Consider the following 15190-nt stretch of genomic DNA (forward strand, 5'->3'; position numbering starts at 1 on the left):
CCTGGCATTTCTCATTATAATCACAATGTTACTAATATGACTGCCATTAATGTTGGGTTTCTGGGTCCCTCCCCCTGGGAGCTCAGTGAGGTCAGGGGCTTCAGTGTCTCGTTCACCCCTGCGTCCCCAGAGCCTGGCATGGAGTAAGAGTTCAGTAAATGCTATGGCTGATCCAAGTTCCCTGATCACTTGCAAAGTGAGTTTACCATCCCAGGCAACTCACAAATGCCATCAGGCACCCACCACACAGGAGGCTCGGCCCTCGCTGGCTGTCTCCTTGTGGGTCCAGTGATCTGCCGTTGCTCAGGCCAGCTTCCATGCCTTTGCCTAAGTGGCTTCCTCCACCTGGAACATCCAATCCCTTTCTTCTACCTATCCAAGCCCTTACCTCTTCCTACCTGGTTTGGCTTAGAAAACCTTTTCCCCACCGTAAATTACTGAGTGACCATGGAACCCACCCAATTTATGATGCAACAAGGGATTGCTGTCTCTGCTCATTAACGCTACAATAATAGAATCGTTTATGTCCCCTCCTTCCCCAGCATTCCCTGTGGCCATCCCCCCATGCCCCAACCTCTGCTCATTCCTGATGCTGAGTCTTTGCTTAGGCAGATGGTCTTCCTAGGATGTCGTTCCTGCCCCTGACCGGGGGAGCCCAGCCAGAAGCAAAATGCCCAGATGTCATCCCATGGTCCCAGCTGTGCCATCAAAGCTGAAGGCCCACGGCATGGCACAGGCACCCTCCAATTCTCTATTGAATGGTTCATGTTCTCTCTTCATCCCCATTCCTGTCCCTGCCACCACCTCCTACCCCAGCAGCCTCCTCTCTGCCCCACCCGGCACCATGTGCTGCCTCCAGTCTATCTGTGACTCTGTAGATCTCCATGAACCACGCTGTTTTTCAACAAACCCCTCCCCTGTTCAGGAGCCTAAGGTAGCTCCCTGATACCTCAGATCTACACTCTCCTGCCTGGCTTCCAAGATCATCTGCAATCCACCCCACCCCACCCCATCCCTCACTTCTACCTCCGCTTGAATCACACTGGCCCCTCCATGCTCCAGAAACAGTCATCGGTCATGCTATTTGCCTCATCCCTCCACCGTTCCCAATCCTATTCCTAGCCCAGAGCCCAACTCAAGTCCTCTCTCTGCTGCAAATGTTGAGCTTTACATGGTCATCACAGCCTCCCTGGGCTTCGACCTGTAGGAACACATAAAGGCCTGATAAAGTATTTACCGGCCTCTGCCATGTTCATGTTCCAGTAGGTTCATCTGGGCTCATTCTTTTTTGTTTTTGTTTTTGTTTTTGTTTTTTAAGAGACAGGGAATAGCTCTATTGCCCAGACTGGAGTGCAGTGGCATGATCACAACTCACGGCAGCCTTGACCTCCTGGGCTCAACTAAACTAATTTCATCTGGGTTTTGTATCTGTTTGTTTGTGCTTTTTAAAATGTGGCTGAGAGAAAGTTTTAAATTACCTATTTCTGTGAGATGGCACCAGGTAGCACCTATATGCTGCAAGGGGTCTTTGAGGCTATTAAGTCTAGTGGCTGCCTTTGACACACAGGAAAGCAGACCCAGAGAGGGACAGTGCCTTGCCCAGAGTCATACACGTGTAAGGGCAGGGTGGTGAGGACTGGAACTCTGCTTCTTGGACCTTGGTGGTTTGAGGGCAGATAATGTCCAACACTGTGGGGGCCAACAGGTGGGCACCCACAGGTGGTCCTTCACAGCAGAGGACATTGGAAGGGACCATAGACTCGGGACACAGCCCTGTGGAGGCTCCCACACCCCCCTGCTCAAAGCTGTCCTCGCCCACTTGCCATGCCGACTGCACACCCAGACATCCTCAGGGCAGGAGATTTTAGTGGATAATCAATAGTCTGATAGGGCAGGCTGCAAAGACCCAAACCTAATTATGTTGTTCAGAAACTTGTCTGTAACTAAAAGGCGTCTGAGAAATCACTGTCACCATCGCTGAGAGGAGAGAGAAATCCAGTCATTAGGTCCAATTGGATTTATATTGACTGTTGGCTTGTTGTAGAAGATGTTGAATCCCTGCAAAACTGTTGTTTGAATACCACAGGGAAACATACACAAAGAGACACACAGGCTTTTTTCCTTTCTAGACTTTTGGGAAGGTTCTGGTTTACCCTTTTCTTACAGGTGGACTGAGATGTGATTGACAGGGTGATTTCCTTGGTCTCACTTTTGAAGTTCTAGATGGGCAGAGCAGAGCATGAATCTCTTTCAAAGGCAGTGTGGAGGGACTGAATGCCTCCTCCAACTCCAGGCATTTGACAACCCCCACCCTGAATGGGAGAAAGTACTTCAGGGTGAGAAGTCTTTCAACAACTAGTTAAGATATTTGAATGTTGTATTAGTCCATTTTCATGCTGCTGATAAAGACATACCCAAGACGGGGCAATTTACAAAAGAAAGAGGTTTAATTGGACTCACAGTTTGACATGCCTGGGGAAGCCTCACAATAATGGTGGCAGGCAAGGAGGAGCAAGTCACATCTTACATGGATGGCAGCAGGCAAAGACAGAGCTTGTGCAGGGAAACTCCCATTTTTAAAACCATCAGATCTCGTGAGACTTATTCACTGTCACAAGAACAACATGGGAAAGACATGCACCCATGATCCAATTATCTCCCACTGGGACTGTGCCACACACAGTACATGGGAATTATGGGAGCTACAAGATGAGATTTCGATGGGGACACAGAGCCAATCCATATCAAATATCAAGTTTTTTTTTTTTTTTTAAATGGAGTCTCACTCTGTTGCCCAGGCTAGAGTGTGATGGTGCAGTCTCAGCTCACTATACCCTCTGCCTCCCAGGTTCAAGTGATTCTCCTGCCCCAGCCTCCTGAGTAGCCTTCAGAATTGCAATAGGAAAAACCTCCAGAATGCCTGCCCATAGGGACCTGCAAAGCTAAGCGATGTCCACCTGAACAGTGGAACACACATGACCACTAGAGAAAATTAAGTAAGTCAGTGTTTACCATGTGAAAATATGGAAGACATATTATCCTTCAGTGAAACCAAAGCTCACAGAACAGCATCTCTGGGATGATCCAATTTAGGTAAACAAATAAATTTCTTCAAAAGGCTGTGATACATGTGTCCGGGCCAAATGCCAATGGACCAGTTCTGAATGGAAGTTGATCAACCCACCATGGTGTTGACAGGAATTAGTTCCAGGGAATAAAAATTATGGGGAGAGGGGGAATTTACCAGGGTGAATATTTTTCACTTCCCAGTTGTAAACATTGGGATTGCTGTCTCTGCTCATTAAAGCTACAATAATAGAATCATTTATGTCCCCTCCTTCCCCAGCATTCCCTGTGGCTATTCCCCCATGCCCCAACCTCTGCTCATTCCTGATGCTGAGTCTTTGCTTAGGCAGATCGTCTTCCTAGGATGTCGTTCCTGCCCCTGGCCAGGGAAGCCCGCCAGAAGCAAAATAATCCCATCACTTTGGGAAGCTGAGGGGAGAAGATTGTGAGACCAGGAGTTCAAGACCAGCCTGGGCAATATAGTGAGACCTTGTCTCTACAAAAAAATAAAAATAAATTAGCCTGGCATGGTGGCGCATGCCTGTAGTCACAGCTACTCAGGAAGCTGAGGTGGGAGGATGGCTTGAGCCTGGGAGGTCGAGGCTGCGGTGAGCTCTGATCATGCCACTGCACTCCAGCCTGGGGAACAGAGTGAGATCCCATCTCAAAAAAAAGCAGGTAGAGGAGGGGGGTTCACTCTCTCTGCTTCCTCTCTCCCTTTTGGAGCAGGCTGCTTTTCTCCTCCTGCCTTTAGACATCAGACTCCAGGTTCTTTGGCTTCCTGAGTGAGGAAGGGAAGGACACAGGGAGGAAGGAAGGGAGTGAAGGAGGGAGGAAAGGAGATAGGAAAGGAAGGAGAGAGAGGGAGGGAGGAAGGGAAGGAGGGAGAGAGGGAGGAAAGGAAGGGGAGAAGGAGGGAAGGAGGGAAGGAGGGAAGAAGGGAAGGAGGAGGAAGGGAAGGATGGAGGGAAGAGAGGGAGGGAGGAAGTGAGGAAAGAAGGAAAGGAGGGAGGGAAGAGGAAGGGAAAGAGGGAGGAAGAGGGGAAGGAAGAGAAGGAAGGAGGAAGGAAGGAAAGGAGAGAGGGAGGGAGGGAATGAGGAAGGAAGGAAGGGAAGGAGGGAGGAAGGGAGGAAGGGAAGGGGAAGGAGAGAGGAAGGGAAAGAGGGAGGGAAGGAAGAGAGGGAAGAAGCCCTCCTTCAAGTAACATCACCACCACTGACTTCTCCCCTGCGTGCACTCTCTATACAATGGACTGAATATTTGAGTTCCCCCTGTTCATATGTTAAAATCCTAACCCCCAGTGTGATGGTATTAGAAGGTGGGGCCTTCAAGAGTTTTCAGGTCATGAGGGTGGAGCCCTCATGAATGGGATTCATGCCCTTATAAAAGGGACCCCAGAGAGTTCTCTAGCCCTCTTTCCATCATGTTAGGATAAGTGAGGAGCCAACCATTTACTCTCCAGAAGAGGTCTCTCACCAGAACCTGACCCTCCTGGCACCCTAATCTTGGACTTCCTGCCTCCAGACAGGTGAGCAATGTCTGCCGTTTCTCAGGCACGCAGGCTGTGGTGCTTTGTTACAGCAGCCTGAAAGGACCAAAGACACCAGCATCCCAGCACCTGGTACACTGTGTGGCCTTTGTTTTTACCTTGATCTCCCCCAACATAAGAACTTGAACCCAAGCCCATGTGAACCCTTGCCTTTCCCGAGAAGGCTTTGCGCTGCCTCTCCCAGGTGAGAGGGAGAGCCCTGTCCTGGCTCTCTCCAAATATGAATCCTCAGAGGACAAGATTGGGTGTCATTAAATGTTGGTCCCTCCACAGACCTAAGCACAAGGCTTTGCACGCACACGGAGCTGTGCACAATTATTGCTCATTGAGTTTACTTTTGATAATGATATCCTTTTCTGGCAAACTATTCCAATAATTTTAAAAAATATCTTTTATTTTGTGATTGCCTTACTACAAAACCATGTAGATTGCAAATAAGTTTTGCTTTCAGTCGTTCAAAGGAGCTCAGCATGTGAATGCACAAGATTTTATCGAATTGTTCTCTTTCAGTGGATATCTGCCTTGTTTGTGTTTGATAAATAATGCCATTGCCCATGATGAATAATGCCATTGTCCATGATAAATAATGCCATTGTCCGTGACGAATAATGCCACAAGGAACAATCTCTATGATCACATCTTTCACACCTATGTAATGATCACGTTTGGAGATTCCCAGTGGTGGCACAGTTGGATGGAGAGTGGGAAATTTTCCATTGTGGATAGAGCCCATTTCAAAAACCTATTTCCCCATATTTCATGACTGTTTTCTTCTAGAGAGCAGCACAGCCCAGTGGCTGGGAGTGTTTGGGGAAATTCTGACTGGAATCCCTTCTTCCGTTCATTGGCTGTAAGATCAGGGTCACCCCCCTCATCCCCTGAGCTTCAGGGTTTCCTCCACTAAAGAGATGACTCTCACCCCTCCTGCCTCACATGGCACAATGAATGGAGAAGCGCGGGGAGCTTCACAGCTGTAGGGGTGGTTCCTGCCTTGGGTTCATCCTGGCCAGAGTCTTGGTCAGCATAGCCTTGAAGGTTCTAGAAGAACACTGGGTAAGCAGAAATTGTAGATGTAGAATTCTCCTCCATCCACCTCTTGTCTCTCCTCTCCCACCCAGTCATGTCTCCAACCCCATAACCTGCCAGGGGTGTACAAAAGAACCCCGCAGGGCACATGTCCAGCGTGCCTCACAGGCTCAGCTCCTGACCCTGAACACCCTCATTTCCCTAGGAAATAACTCTTGTTCCTTTTTAAAATTCAGTCTTAGCTAGGTGTAGTGGCCTGTGCCTGTGGTCCCAGATACTCAGAAGGCTGAGGCAGAAGGATCGCTTGAACGCAGGAGTTCACAGCCAGCCTGAGCAACATAATGAGACTCCATCTCAAAAAAAAAAAAAAGGTTTTAATTCAGTCTTGTTATTCTCAGGCAGAAATATGTATTTTTCTTTACTATTGCCCATTGAATCTTGCTTCAATTAAACAGCTTCCAATATTCTTCTAGAAGCTTCTCTAGGCAAGACCAAGGGAAGAAAACTTTTGAAGAAAGAAATGAGGATGAGATTGTTCAGAGAAGTGTTACTTGTCTTAGTCCATTTTCTGCTGCTATAACAACACCACAGACTGGATAATTTATCAAGAATAGAAGTTGATGTAGCTCTCAGTTATGGAGGCTGGGAAGTCCCAGATCATGGCTCCAGCATCTGGCAAGAGACATTCCGTGTTTGAAGATGGAAAGCATCCTGTAGTGAGCAGGCACATGAGGCAGCATAAAAGGAGGCCAGACTCCCAGATAATAACCCAGTCCTGTGATAACAGCATTAATCCATTCATGAGAGGAGATCTCTCATGACCTAATCATTCCTTAAAGGTTTCACCTCTTAATACCATCAAAATGGCAATTAAACTTCAACATGACTTTGGACATTCTAACCATAACACTTCTCAAAGTGGCCGGCTGGCCAACTGCTCATTCTAGGCACATGATGGGATAGGGAGCTTGGCAAAGACTCTCTTTGAGCAAACTTTAGACTGGCCCCTCAGAGCCCTCTTTCTGACTAGGTCTTACTCTGGGGCCCTGTCTTCAGCCTCCCTAGCTCAGTTAGAGCAAGAATTCTCCTAAATCAGCTTATTGAGAGTCTCTCTCCACTCTTGTAATCTGATCTCCCTGACTTGCCTTCAGCAAGATTCTGAAGTCCCCAGCTGTCTTCGCTGTATTCTGAGTTGAGCTTGATCTCCCTCCCCTATTGTGATAGTCTTGACACCTATTAGAATAGTCCAGAATAAAGTCTTCCTTGCTGTTTGAACAAGGGTCAGAATAACTTTTTCTTAACAATCGTTAACGCACTGCGTTCTTCATCAAGAAAGCCTTGCTACCAAAAAAAAACTGCCTGCTGTACTAAACAGTGTGCTTGGGGATATAATTGACTGATGTTCAGGTGCAAGCACCTCATCCTGTTAAGGACAGAAAACAATTGCACACTTACATTGATCTGGTCCCCAGGGCACACTTCCATTTTTGCTAGTTTGAAACCTACAGTGGGGAGAGAAGGCTGAGGGAGTGAGCAGGGGAAGAGATGCTTTTTCACACTAGCACTCCATCTGGAACACCAGGAGGCCCTCTCCAACACACCCTCAAAGCCTGGCCAGAGTAGGCTTGGTGGGTGCCAACCAACCTAGGCCTCTGACCCCTGTACTCATGGCAGGATCCTGCTGGTACCCAGGCAGCACGTGGGGATGTCAACAGGTGGGGAAAGAGCATTTCCAGTCCCTCTAACTTCTAGGGAGGCTGAGTCTCCATCAACAAATCTTAGCTTAGGGCCTACCATGTGCTGGCCTTGGTGCCTGTCACTATGGGCATCGATAGTGCAGGCCATGGCCCTACCCATATGGGGTTGACACTCCAGCTGGGCAAGGGCCCAATGGCATGTGCAGTTAAGCCAGCAAGAACACCTTTTTCTTTTCTTTTTTTTTTTTTGAGACAGAGTCTCACTCTGAGGCCCAGGATGGAATGCAGTGGCATGATGTCAGCCCACTGCAACCTCTGCCTCCCAGATTCAAGCAATTCTCCTGCCTCAGCCTCCCGAGTAGCTGGGATTACAGGTGCGTGCCCCCACACCCGGCTAATTTTTATACTTTTAGTAGAGATGGGGTTTCACCATGTTGGCCAGGCTGGTCTCTAACTCCTGACCTCAGATAATCTGCTCGCCTCAGCCTCTCAAAGTGCTGGGATTACAGGTGTGAGCCACCATGCCCAGCCAAGAACACTTTTCTTTATTCCTGAAAGGAGGCAACAGTAACACGGCAATGACAGACATATCCATTGCCCACTTTAAGGAGACAGGTGTTCGGCCCCTTCTTGGTATGACTGCAGCCAAAACCAAGGGTCACCTGAAGACTGCACAGTGCATATGACGTGTGGCCAAGTAAGAGCCAAACTCTGGAGAAAAACTTCCTCATTTGGATCCCTTTCTGGTTTTACCACTTATTGACTAGGGGACTGCGGGCAAGTCACTTCACCTCTCAGCCCTGGGGATCATAATAGCACCTCCCTTGTATGTTTTGTGATGATTAAAGGACGTAAGGACCACAGCAAAGTGACTGGCACAGAGCAAAGGCTGTTCTGACTCATCTCCCCTCCCATCCAGGCTCCTCCTTGCCCAGGTCTTTTCCCAGGTGAATGGTGAGTCCTTTCAGGTTCAGACCCAGCTCAGCTTTCCAGCCCAGCACCAGCAGGCTCTAGAAGGCCTTCTAGATCCTGTAGTCCTACCACATAATTAAGGCTCATTTTGAGCCATCTGCTGTTCATGCATTCATTTTTGTTGATCACCTATTATGTGCCAGGAGTTGTGCTAGGCTCTGAGGTCACGGTGGTGAGTCAATCAGTTATCCTGCCTCGTGGAGCTAACACTGCATGGGGACTGGGCACTAATCAACATGCAATTAGAGCTGGAAAAATCCCTCGTTCAAGTCCACAGAGCTCCACTACACTCTGGGGGCAAGAGAGAGGCCTCCATGTGGGGGGTGGGACATTAAAGCCATGGAAGGGGGTCATCCCCTGGCAGGAGTAGGTGGGTTGGACCTGAAGAGGGAGAAACACAGCTCAGAACAAACAGCTCAGGCTCAAAGAGGATGGGAGTGGACTCAAAGGAGAGGTGCAAAGAGGGAATTTTGGGGCCTTGGGTTCTGAGCAAAATGGGTCTGGCATCTTCAGGCCACCTGAAGGCCAGGGGCATCAGTATCCACCCACCGCAGAAGGCCAGGAGCCAGCTACCTTGCAGTGAGCCCAGCTGTCCAGTCCCCTGGAAGGCCACCTGTGTGTGGTCCTCACGGACCCAAGATTCCTCCATGATACTGGAGAATGGGGGCCATTCACCTCTTAGATGGGCAAGTTAACAGAGGGCCTGAAGGGCCTTGTGGAATGCAGTGGAAGACACAGCCCTGGCTCCCAAGGTGCCTCTGATCTCTGTGTAGGCCCCATGACAACAAGAGAAGAGAACAAAATTCCAACAGCCCCCAGGGTGGGCGGCTTCAGACAGCTCAGGGTGTTTTGATACAAGCTGCTCTGCAGCCCCGAAGCTTTCCTTGCTCTTTGCATGAATTTGGCCTTCAGGGAGAGAAGGAATGTGCATCCCAAAGAAACAAACAGAAGACGGCTCAGCCTAGGGGAGACTGACAGCTGGACCTGGAGCAGGCCCCGGCAGCAACTGCGGCACATGACAGTTGTCTGATTTGGCTGTGTCAATAAGAGCTTTGCCCGAAGCTTTCAAAACAAAAGATCATTCATAAAATGCACGTCCCACTTCTTGTTTCCCGCCCAGACATTGTATGTGGATTTTGAAAGAGTCAGGATGTCTTTGTCATCAGAGCCTGGTGTCCCTCAGTCACCTGTTGAGAAGGAAGGAGGGAGGGTGCTGAGAAGGGAGGGAAAGGCGGCAGAGGGCTGGCCCATCGGGCTGCCACTAGCTTCTCCCGCCTGCATTTCAGGGAGTAAGGAAGACTAACCAGTACCTCACCTAACATCCCTTCAACAAGCCTCACGCTTGAAGAACACACAGCCCAGCTGGAGAGAGAGGCCAGGATCCCACATCATCACAGAGCGGGTGCATCAAGAGCAGCTGGGGCAGGGGCATCCCGGAAAAGGGCACCGTCCCTGAAGGCTGCTGGCCCTGAAGGAGCTCCAGGAGGAAGGGGTGATGGTGGGGCCTTGAGGCCCAGGTAGGATCCGGAGCGTGAGAGGGCAGATGCCTTTGGAAACGAAGCCCTTGGTCACCTTGGTGAGAAACATGGCAGGATTTGCTCTCTTGTTGCATTATTTAAAATGAAGGCAGATGTCAATCATCTCAGGCAGGTTTACATCCTAAATGCAACTGACCCGGTCCCGGTCCCGTGTATCAGCCCCTGTGTTGTGGCCTAGCAGCCCGGAGAACATACAGTCCCCTTAGCTGGCAACATCACAGAACATTCCACCTGGAAAAACTTTAGGGAATCCTTGGTCAGTGGTGTTCAGTTCTACCCCACCCTTTCTGTCTTTAATTATGGACTTCTTTCTTCAAACAAAACGTTATAAGAAGCCAAATATAAAACATAGCAAAGCAAAGCTACTCAGACCAAATCAGGGATAAGAGACTCCGATCTGCCCATGGGTTTCAGAAAACGCCACATGAAAATGCCTGGGCTACTTCCACTGGCTTGTACACTGGAGAAACTGAGGCACAGAGCGACAGTCCTAACCATACACTATGAGACAGCAAAGACCTGGTTGGTCTTACAGCACACTGAATCCCCAGCATCCACCTCAGTCAGTCCTGGCACATAATAGATGCTCAATAAATATTTGTTGGACAGATACAGATTTGTTGGATCAACATATATTTTTTGCATAAATAAATATTTGTTGGAAGAGACACACAGGCAATGCTGACGGCCTTTGCACAGTCATCTCTGTTTTTCTACAAATGCAACTACTTTTTGAAGAGACTAAAGGAGGGACTTGCCTCTGAGACAGGGTCTGTAATGGCCTATGTTTGGAATGTACAGCATTTGAAAGGTTTTAATTTCCTGATCTAATGACAAGAATAAAAGCAGAGGAGTAAAGGGCCAGGGAGGATGAAAAGGAGCCACAATTTGCATCCAAGATGGAAGTGCCCTTTGTTGTCCCACATCCAAGTCAACTTCAAAGTTTTCTGCTGCATGGAGATGCACATCAGTCACCATGGCAACCACCAATCTGCCCAGGCCACTCGACCCTGGCCAGCTCTTTGCCAGCCACAGCATGTGCCTGGCTTTCAGAGAGCCAGTTGGGGCAGAGAACACAGGGGCCGCTGCTCAGCCTCGCCAGCCTTCATCCAGCATGTCTTATTGGCTCTCTGTCTGTGGGGAGAGGGGTCTGGGTCAGCACCTCAATTGGCTGCACCGTCATCCTGCAAACATGCATTAGTAGCCACCAGGTGCCTGTGCATCGGATCACTGCTTAGAGATACACTCCCGTGTCTGGCACTAGTTGTCGCTGAACAAAGGCTTGTGAATGAGTCAATGAATGAAATCATAAGCAGAGTCCCCTGGGAGCTTCTAAAATAAACAAATGCCCAGCTCCACCACCTGAAACTGGCTGCATCAGCATCTCTGGGACGTACAGGCAAGACTGGGGGGCTACAGATGCACACGTGCCCCTCAAGTTAGAGCAGGAGGAGGAAGCTGAATGCAGACAGTCCGGGTGGGGCCGCTGGAGCTGCCACTCACGGAGATGGCAGGAGGGGTGCTCGGTTTGGGATGTGTCGGGTTAGAGGTGCCCGGGAGGCATTTGGGAGTCCGGAGTTCTGGGGAGAACTCAGGGAGGGAGGCAGCCTTTTTATCCACCAGAGTGATGAGACCGTGGTGAGGGTTCATGCATTTTCACGCTGCTGATAAAGACATACCCGAGACTCGGTAATTTGTAAAGAAAAAGAGACTTAATGGACTCAGGTCTAAGTGGCTGGGGAGGCCTCACAATCATGGCAGAAGGCAAGAGAGAGAATGAGAACCAAGCAAAAGGGGTTTCTCCTTATAAAACCACCTGATCTCATGAGACTTATTCACTATCACTAGAATATTATGGGGGAAACTGCCCCCATGATTCAATCATCTCCCACCGGGTCCCTCCTACAGTACGTGGGGATTATAGGAGCTACAATTCAAGATGAGATTTGGGTGGGGACACAGTCGAACCATATCAACGAGCAAGAGACCGAGAGTCCAAGGTATAAGCCATGGAACACACGAGCCAACGAGGAGGGGCAGGCGAGGGAGACGAGAGTGAGCACCAGGCAAATGTGGTGCCTGGGAAGCCAGGAGAACATGACAAGCGCAGGCTGGGGAAGAAAGATAGTCGTGCCTAGAGCATCAAGGCAGAAGCTGCAGAAGAAAATCTCCCATCCAACATGTGGTGACTGCCAGCTGCTGTGGGTGCCCCACCTGGATGGGGGCTGCCTAGACTACCTGTGCCCAAAGACTGGGGCCTCAGTGGGGGCCACACTGAGAGTATCTTGCGAATCACTCCTAAATCCACCGGGCCTGAGGTTCTTACCTTGAAATTTACCTCTTCTTCCTCCATCATAGGCAATGAGCTGAGTGCTGGAGAAAGCTAAGCCATCCCATTGTCTGCCTCCTAAACAGTAATGTGGGCCAGGTGCAGTGGCTCACACCTGTAATCCCAGCACTTTGGAAGGCTGAGGCAAGAGGATCACTTGAGCCCAGGATTTCAAGACCAGCCTGGGCAACATAACGAGACCTCCATCTCTACAAAAAATACAAAAATTAGCCAGGCATGGTGGTGCACGCCTGTATTCCCAGCTACTAGGGAGGCTGAGGTGGGAGGATCCCTTGCACCCAGGAGTTTTAGATCAGCCTGGGCAACATAATGGGACCCTGTCTCTACAAAAAATTTGAAAAATTAGCCAGGCATGCCTGTAGTCCCAGCTACTGAGGAGGCTGAGGCAGGAGGATCGTTTGAGCCCAGGAGGTCAAGGCTGCAGTAAGCCATGATCACACCACTGCACTCCAGCCTGGTGACAGTGAGACCTAGTTTCAAAAACAAACAAAAAACATAGTAATGGGGATGGCTTGGGTTGTTTTTTTTTTTAAGATCTTGCACAGCTGGGCACATTGCTACAGGATTTACATGTATTATCTCATTTGGGTCTCACAACCACCCTTTGAGGTAGGTACTATCTTACTTCACTTCCGTGTTGGTCGAGAAACCTGCCCAGCATCGAGGCTGGCCAGGCAGCCTGTCTCCACAGGCAAAGGTCTTGACCACCAGGGCACAACACCACTTCCTGGTCAGCACAACATCAAGGGACGCTCTGGGGGAAGCTTCTGGACTGGCCATTGACTTCCTTCCCCTTGACCCATCCACCAGGTACCTACGCTCTGGACACCTCTGGACAAGGGGCAGCTGTACCCATGGTGGAAACCAGGGCATGGAGTTTTGCTGTATCCCTGCCAAGCCCACTTTCTAGCCCTTGTTAGTTTGTGACTCCATGCTAATAAGGCAGGAGAATAGGGAATTATGGTAACCAAGGGTTAAGGCATAAACAAGAGACAGCAGGTGCAGCCAGTTCCTGGCAAGATTAGGCAGTATCCAGGCCACGTGCTCGCTCTGATAACAAGACCAGTCTTCACTTCAGCCTCTGATTGGTCAAGAGCCAATCCTTCACAGGGTGTAACCAATTGGAAGCCTCTATGGGGCACGTGGGGGTGTTACCAAGTCTTCTAGCTTAATTAAAAACCCTAAAAACCATTGTAATCAGGGCTCTTGAGTTGCTTGCTCCAGCTCGCCCTCTGTGTCTTGGCTGCTTCGTTCTCTTGTTGCTTTGTTTGTGCATTTTGTTCAATGCTTTGTTCAACGCACCAAGAACCTGGACAACTCACAGTCAAGACTCTCCATCCGGTAACACTAAAGTTAATTTTACCAGGTGGGGATGGGCTGATGCGGCAGGAGGGGGCCTAGTGCCTGATGGAAATGTGGCTGGACCTCCATCTGGGGAGGACGTTGGAAAAGGCAACAGGCAGCTTGGCTTAAGGGACCGTCCCCGGGACAGAATTTCTTCCTCTTTAATGCGTCTTGGCCAGGAGTGGGTCAGGTCTGGTGGCTGCCTATGCAATATGAGGGGCTCTCTTTAAGGAAAAAAAGAAACTACGAAATTGCCCATTCAAAATTAGGTATGAACATGAATATTCATTTAGAATGAGAAATAACAAATTACACATTTCACAATGCCAACCAATACAGAAACCTACAATCATGCGAGTGCATTGCCAGGGCTTCTCCCGGTCGTGAGATTTCAAGTAAGCAAGGAACTCTGAGCTTAAGCTTCCTCAGCTTCCTGGAAATCAGAAATCATCTCTGCCCTTAACAGCTCCCTTGCTGGGAGTCAATGGATATCTCTGCCCTGGGAGGTCAGATCACCCCCTACTTCCCACCCATGAAAGTAGCAGCTACTCTTTTGGTGACAAGGCAGAACCACAGGGGCTGTCTAAAGTACCACCTTCAGGAGTTTAGCCTGGCCCACCTAAACTGGGGAAGGGACAGTGTCAGGGAAGTTTCCTGCAGTTCTGAGCAGGGCTCTGGCACAAGCCTTCAGGGGCAAAGCCTCTGACCCAGGCACCAATATGAAGCTACTCCAGAGACTGGTGACAGGGACTCATTCGTGCACCGATGTTTACCGAATGCCCACCACATGCCAGCACAGTGCCAGAGCGAGGGGCAGATTACTGAGAACCACACGGGCACAGCTGAGAAGGTTTAAATGTGTGACTTGGCTACACAGCCTGCACATACTAGTTGCTCATTAAATGTTGGCTTCCTTCCCGTCCTCCCATTTGCCAGGCACTCTCCTATGCAGAGGCAGCGCCCAGCATAGAGCAGTGCGTTCAGCAGCCCACATGCCAGTGCCCGACAGGCCACACCTACTTTCCACCCATGAAAGTAGCAGCTGCTCCTTTGGTGACAAGGCAGGACCATAGGGGCTGCCTTGGCCCATCCTCTCCCCATCCTGGGACAGACCCAGAAGCAGGCTCACTTGCGTGAGATTACCCAGCAGGGCAGGAGCGCGGCCAGGTCTCCTGCGCCCGAGCCCCTCCCCTCTCACTGGCCCTCTTAGGAAGCGCGAGGCCCTTTCAATCCCCTTCCTGTCTGGGCTCGCCTGACCCCAGCGCTCTGGTGAAGGCAGGGGTTCTTGACCCCAGCTGAGAATCACCACAGCGTTGGAGACAGGAAGCAAAACCCCAGCCCCAGCATCCTGGCCATTCTTGGACCTGGCTCCTGAGCGCCCGAGGCAGGGGACTCCAGGTGGGACGCAACTTCCGGACACGAGGAGCTCCCAGGCGTCGCTTGCAAGCTGCACCCCGTCTGTCCGCGGGCCCGCAGGGAGGCTGTGGGGTCTGGAAGGAGGCAGCCAGGGTGAAGCTAGTGGGTATGCTGCGATGAGTTTGACAGGACTTGGGACTGGAGGGACAGCGGTGCGAAGCGCCCCTCCCGGGGACGGAGGTGAGAACAAGAGTCCGAGGCGTCCCCTCTCGGGTCCACGGTGGAAGACTG

The sequence above is a fragment of the Hylobates moloch genome, unplaced genomic scaffold (assembly GCF_009828535.3).
Source record: "Hylobates moloch isolate HMO894 unplaced genomic scaffold, HMol_V3 SCAFFOLD_3, whole genome shotgun sequence".
Lineage (NCBI taxonomy): Eukaryota > Metazoa > Chordata > Mammalia > Primates > Hylobatidae > Hylobates > Hylobates moloch.